We start from the raw sequence: 6,387 nt of genomic DNA on the forward strand, positions 1-6,387 counted from the left end.
CACTGGTTTAAAAATGGTGGAACCCCATCTAAAATTCGTGTGTACACACACACACACACACACACACACACACACACACCCCCCCCAACCAAAAGGCGAATGTGTGCTCTGTTCACTACCAATTTAAACTATGCCACTTACAGAGAAATGTGCAACTTAAATTGATTCCACTTCTGTATTTTTGAATATCTGTAGCTAGCCTTAGTGCAGAAAGTCTGGTGTTGAAAATTCTGAAGTTCAGAAAACATTCTATATTAAACATCTTCTCAATGAAATGTTTCATTTCCTGGAAGGAATCTCATTTATCAATATTAATTAATACTGAGAAAATTAATTACCTTTTTTCCTTAACGTCAGAACAAAACACAAGGTTTTGCAACCAGAACAGCATTTTGAAGGAAGATTTTTTTTTTTGAGATTTTTATTTTTTGGTCCCAGATCAGAATGGGGAAAAACATTAAAAACTCAAGCTCACTGGAAAAACAGTTCTTGCCCAACTCTATCCTTCATTAGACTTCAGATAGATTAATTAACTTCTGTCACTTGAGTATAAACTTGGATGCTATTTTTGACAGCCTTAGCTACTGCTTCAAACTGCTTGGATTCCTTATCATTCCCAAATTTAATTTACCAATGGTTTCACAACTTTTTTGTTATTATTATTTGTCAAAGACCATAATTTTCTGCATTTTTGTTATAGTCTAAAATTTGTTTTTGCTGGAGCATGACACAATGGTGCCATTGTGATATTAAAACAACTTCTTGTGGGGCCCTCTGGACCTTTGCAGTTCAGAGAGAAAGCTTTGTTGTGTTGTTTGTCTGTTTTAAATCTAGGAATAGCAGAGATTTAAAAACCAGGGTTGATTCTCAGGTGGGCCTGTTTAATCAGGCTACCAGTATATAATTGTATGATCTTTCCTGGATATGTCCTTATAAAATCAGTGACCCAAAAAAAGGACAACCCATAGCAAGGCTGATGATCAGGAAAGCTGCTCAAGGCTTCCAAGAACTATGTCGCATAGCACAGCTGGAATATCAGGCATCTATTTTTAAACTGTAAGCAGGAGCAGTAGCTCCTTGTATTAGTCACTGGGGCACTTGTACACGTGATGGGGATTTAATCCTCAAGGTTTTATTCTATGCCCCCTAAATTGAAATGGTGGGGCATAGAATGAAACCCTGAGGACCAACCTGTTTCAATTTTTCCGTCACATTATGGTGAGGGACCTGGTCCTTTTTTTTTCTGGTCAGAGCTAGAGCACGCCCACAGCCAGGGGTGAGCTGCTAGTGGATTGTGGGGTCCTTCCTCCATGGCAGCAGCACCCCCTGCAGGTGGCCAGGCAGGTTGCTGGCTGGCCGGGTGCTGCCCTGGCTCGAAGACACCTGATCTAATTTCCCCACAAGCCCACCTGGGCATCCAGCACTTCTCACGCCTTCCCCAAGCCAGCCCATTCCCAGGCAGCCCCAGGCGTCCAGCCTACCTCAGCAAGCCGCTAGAAGCACAAGTGGGTGAGGGGCCCAATCCTGCTTCTGGTGGAGCCTGCCCTCCCCTCCTCCACAGCTGAGGGGGGCAAGCTGCTAGTGGCCCAAGTGGCCCCTGAGCTGTGGGGGTCCCAGTCCTTCCCTTCATGGCAGCAGTGCCCCCCAGGGCTGCCCAGATGGGCTGCTAGTGGGCTGGATGCTGCCCCAGTGCCCCCAGCCCAATCCAACTCTTCCCCATGCTCGCCAAGGCTTCCAGTGCCCCGTGCACTGTCCCCACCACCTAGGACCACCCAGGAATGGGATGGCTTGCTCCTGGGGCACTGCAGGAAGGCTGCAGGAAGGCAGCTGAGTGTGCTGGCAGCTGGAGAAGGTGGTGGAGATGGTGCACAGGGCAATGGAAGCCCACCAACCCTGAGCTTTTCTGAGCCCACCCGGCTTCCAGTGCCCTGTGCACCATCCCTGCCACCTTCTTCAGCTGCCAGCACACACAGGTGCCCTTCTGCTACCTCCCCACGTTGCTCCAGGTGCCAGCCAGCCCAGTCATGAGCAGTCCTAGGCAGTGGGGAGAGTTCACAGAGTGCTGGAAGCCCCAGTGGGCTTGAGGAATGGTGAGTATTAACACTGGATTTTAGGAAACCAGCCCCTATACCTTTGTTCCGGGCAAGCACAACCCTCAGCCTGACCACAGCACCTGCCAGTTGATAATGGGTGAGTTGACTGATACAGAGTATCAACAAAAAAGCAACAATACAAACAATTCTATATCTCCCAATCCTAGGGCTGTTATCAGAGTCAGAGTACATCTAGTCAGGATTCAGGCTCCACTCTGAGGCTCTCTCTTTTAGGTGTCAGCAGTCTGGAGGTGGGATGCTGAGGCCCACAGCACCCCTCCAGTGGGGTACATGAGCGGAACAGGTACGTGCCCTCTGTCCATGGTGGCCTTGGGGACCCTTCTGAGGGAATGGGGATGGGGACGGAGACCCTTCTCAAGCAAGAGAAGGAGGGACAGAGAGGCACAGGACAAAGGGAGGGACTCTTTCTTAATCTCAAGTTTCTGCTTTTGTATTCTTCTTCCTCCTTGATAATTCCTGATGACTTTTCATCCATGGCTATCTCTGGTTGGCTGTCTCTCTCTGGTCACACATCCATGTAGCCTTCCGGGCCTTCCAGACCTTCTCCTAATTTGATTTGTTTACCCAAAATTGGGGCTTAGGCCCCGCTGTTTTCTGAGGTCTTGTTGCTGGTGTCACTTATCTTGTGTTATGGGACAGTATGGCACATGCTTCTTTGGTTCCCAGGCTGTGTGTCCTTGTTGTGTTAGACAACCTGTCTGCCTTGAAGGCTGTGATCTTGTGTTACGGCATCCCCCCCTCAATTCTCAGGCTGTGTCCATCCATTGGCCTTGTGCTAGACAGCTCATCTGCTTTCAGGGCCATGAGAAGCTGTGTGTGCATTTTCCAAGCTCTTTGGAAATCCATTTAACCCCGGCTGCCCATCTTGAACCCTTTTAATGATTATATCTATACCCATAAGCCAATTCCCAAAAAACAGGCTTTTAAATACCATTTCTAAGCCAACGGTTGGATCCAGCTGGGTGCTGCCTCTGAGCTGGGGCAGCACCAGGCCCACTAGCAGCTCACCTGGGCAGCCCCAGAGGGCCCCAGTCCGAGGGCCCCACTTCTGTCGGAGGGAAGGACTGGGGCCCTCTGAAGCTCAGGGACCACTAGGGATGCTGGCAGTTCATCCCCCAGGGCAGGCAGGCTCCACAGAAGAAATGTAGTGAATGTAGGTGCAAGGTCCTGATCCTAGCCACAGGTTCCCTCAGCCAGAGTGGTCCCCAACAAAGACAGAACCCAAGTGCTCTTCAATATCAACTCCTCCTACAGCACTAATATTTTTCATACCTCAGCCAATGCTATCCACTCCCCCATTGTCAGTACTTCATGCCTCAGCTGCCTACTTCCAGTAATCCAGGAGGACCTCTAGCACCCTCTTCATACCCTAAGCACTTAGATGCACTTTCTCCTATCCACTCCTATACTTGATTCATCTTCAGAGCTTCCACATTTTGCTCATCCTTCTCCTACCCTCAGCCACTTGGAATGCCAAATTGCTCATTTTAAACTGAAGGTAATAGAGACACTGAAATAAGCTTATTAACTTGTGCAAAATGATACACCTGTAGCTTCACTAAACTATGCTTCTTGGCCTGCCATGTTTAAGAAGGGTCTACTACCACTGCTTGGTGAACTGTGAGAAGGTATTGGGATACTATGTTCTTTAAGCTCTAATTTCATAATGCTATTTATGTCTGCTGGTGTTCTGAATGACTAAAGAGGAGCTAACCGTGCCCATAACAAGACTGAAGACCTTTTTTACTGTGATGTAATTTGGTTTCCAGTCTTACTTTTTCAAATGATAGAATTTTGTTTCAATTTTAGCTCAGTTCTGGGGTTTTCAACCTTTTTTTAGTATAAGTACCCCTGGCAGCTGGATGCCAAGTGGAAGGAGGGAGAAGTGTGGCCGAACACTGAGCCGGGGTGGCGGGGAGTAGTGCATGGCAAGACACGGAGAGGGATGCGGCATGGATAGGCAGGGATGGAGTGCCACTGCCTCCCAGGAGCAGGGTTGGAGTGGGGCAGGGAAGCTCACCAGGCTGGAGTGAGAGCAGTGGAGCCCCTCTGTGGGGCGGGAAAGCTCACTGGGTTGGTGTGTGGTGGTGGTGGCCGCTGTGTGCAAGCTTCCTCACCCCACGGACGGGCGCTGCTGCCCTCACCCCACCCCGGCCCTGCTCCTGGGAGATGGTGGCACTCCCATCCTTGTCCATCTGTGCATACCCCCTAAGACCGGTCCAGGTACCCTCAGGGGTATGCATACCCCTGGTTGACAACTCCTGGCTTAGTTCAGTTTATCCTGGGCTTTTTAATTTAAGTCATGAAACTGCCAAGGATATTGGTTAAATGCAGGAAATATCATTCATGATCAACTGCATGTGCAAACCATTCAGAAATGTTACAAAAAAGAATTACAAAACAAATCTTTCACACACCTGAAGTTCCAAAATCAAATTCTTAATATTAACTATAACTATGATGACTTTTCCCCATCACTCTAAGATTGGGATTCCCATTTCTGGACTAGGTAAAAGCAGAATGTTTCAGGTTTATTGATTGTTTTATAAATATTTAATAACAGCTTGTTTCAATCTAAAATGATTTGCTGCAATCAGACAGAGACAAGTCTACATTTTCAATATGTGGTACTTTGTGTTGCATGCCTAAAATGGGCTACTGTATTCCTGAGCATTTGATTGCATGTCTATTCAGGGGACGCTTAAATGTTATCCTAAAATAAAAGGAAGCAATAAGATGTCACTTTCAAAAACTGACAGAACTTGGTCTAAAAATGGATTGTCAGCCATGAAAATGAATGTTAAAAATCTATCTTTTTAGTGGGGAAAGGATGCAAATACCATTTGAATAACACTGATTCTGATTTCAGAATAGAAATCCACTTGTTTGTAAGAATGCTAAATTAGCATCAGTGTCAGTAGGGAAATGTACAACTTTACTGATGGTACTGAGATAAACATTTTTCTTTCATGCAATGACTTCATTAAGACTATTTAAGAAAACTGCCATATTTCAGATAAGCCTTATGTGCCCATGTTTCAGCATGTCTATTTCAACTGAAGTTACTTTGCTGATGTTTGCAGTCAGGTTTCCAAATAGATTCCCTAATATAGTTAAGCAAAAGCTGATTATGCTGTTTTGTTTCCTACATGTGTTATACGTAAGGTTTTTTGTATGTTTGTTTCCATGTCAATTGTATTAACCAATGACACCAGTGCAATAGACTATGTTGCTCGCAATGACTCAGGCAGAGGGTCATGTGGTACTTTTGTTTGATCCAAGACACTTTCTCTTCTGCAGACTTTGTCATCTTCCCATGTTTGTACTTTTTCATGGAGGCTGCAATGAACGCAAGTGGCTTTTGTTTGTTAATAATGTCAAATGGCAATGGGTTTTCAATTATAGAAGTGATTGATAGTCCTAGTGAATCCAGAACAAATATATATGGGCTTTGGCAGCATCATACTTCCTGGTTCAGATACCAAACACAGCCGAACAATGGCTATTTGTGTTTTTGTTGTTAATTATGCCAGTTCATTAGATTTCTTTTTTAGGCACTACCACAAGAATGTTGCCCCATTGTGCTGGGCACTGAATTAATACAAGCCAGGCAGAATCTTAAATGACTGAAGATGGATATGGTGGCAATACTGGTCTGAGATGAATTAATTAGATGTGTTTCTTTTAAGAAGTAGTCTCGGAGCCCTTTGTTCTTCAAGGTCTATTAATATTATTGTGCCTGTATACTGTGAACTGTTCCATAAATCTGAAAAGCATGTGGAAGGGATAGCATAATAGAAAAGGAACTACTTGATTCAACAAGCATTGTGAACACTGTGTGGATTCAAGACTTTGTAGTTCGGATGTTTGGATATAACAGTGGGTTTTTGGTTGTAGCTGTGTTGGTGTAAAGACACAGGCAGGCAAGTTTTTTTTAATAGATGTAGCATCTTTTATTAGGCCAAATGAGTAGTTGCAAAAAAGTTCTTAAAAAGATTTCAGGTGCAATCATCCTTCTTCAGGCATAGAAACTTGCTGCTGTTCTGAGACTCCAAAGAGAGATTGCCTATTCCCGAAGAAGGGTGAATGCACCCAAAAGCTTGCTAAGAACTTTTTTCCAACTACTCAGTTGGTCTAATAAAAGATATCACGTTTACTCAGAGAACCTTGCTTGCATATAGCGGTAACTGTTTTGCAGGTTATGTGGCCACCCCCAAGCTTCTGGGCTTTTTGCTGGCTACCTGCCGGGACCAGGAAAGGTTTGTTTTCCTTA

This window comes from Crocodylus porosus, unplaced genomic scaffold, assembly GCF_001723895.1.
Source record: "Crocodylus porosus isolate Cpor-Errol unplaced genomic scaffold, CroPor_comp1, whole genome shotgun sequence".
Taxonomy (NCBI): domain Eukaryota; kingdom Metazoa; phylum Chordata; order Crocodylia; family Crocodylidae; genus Crocodylus; species Crocodylus porosus.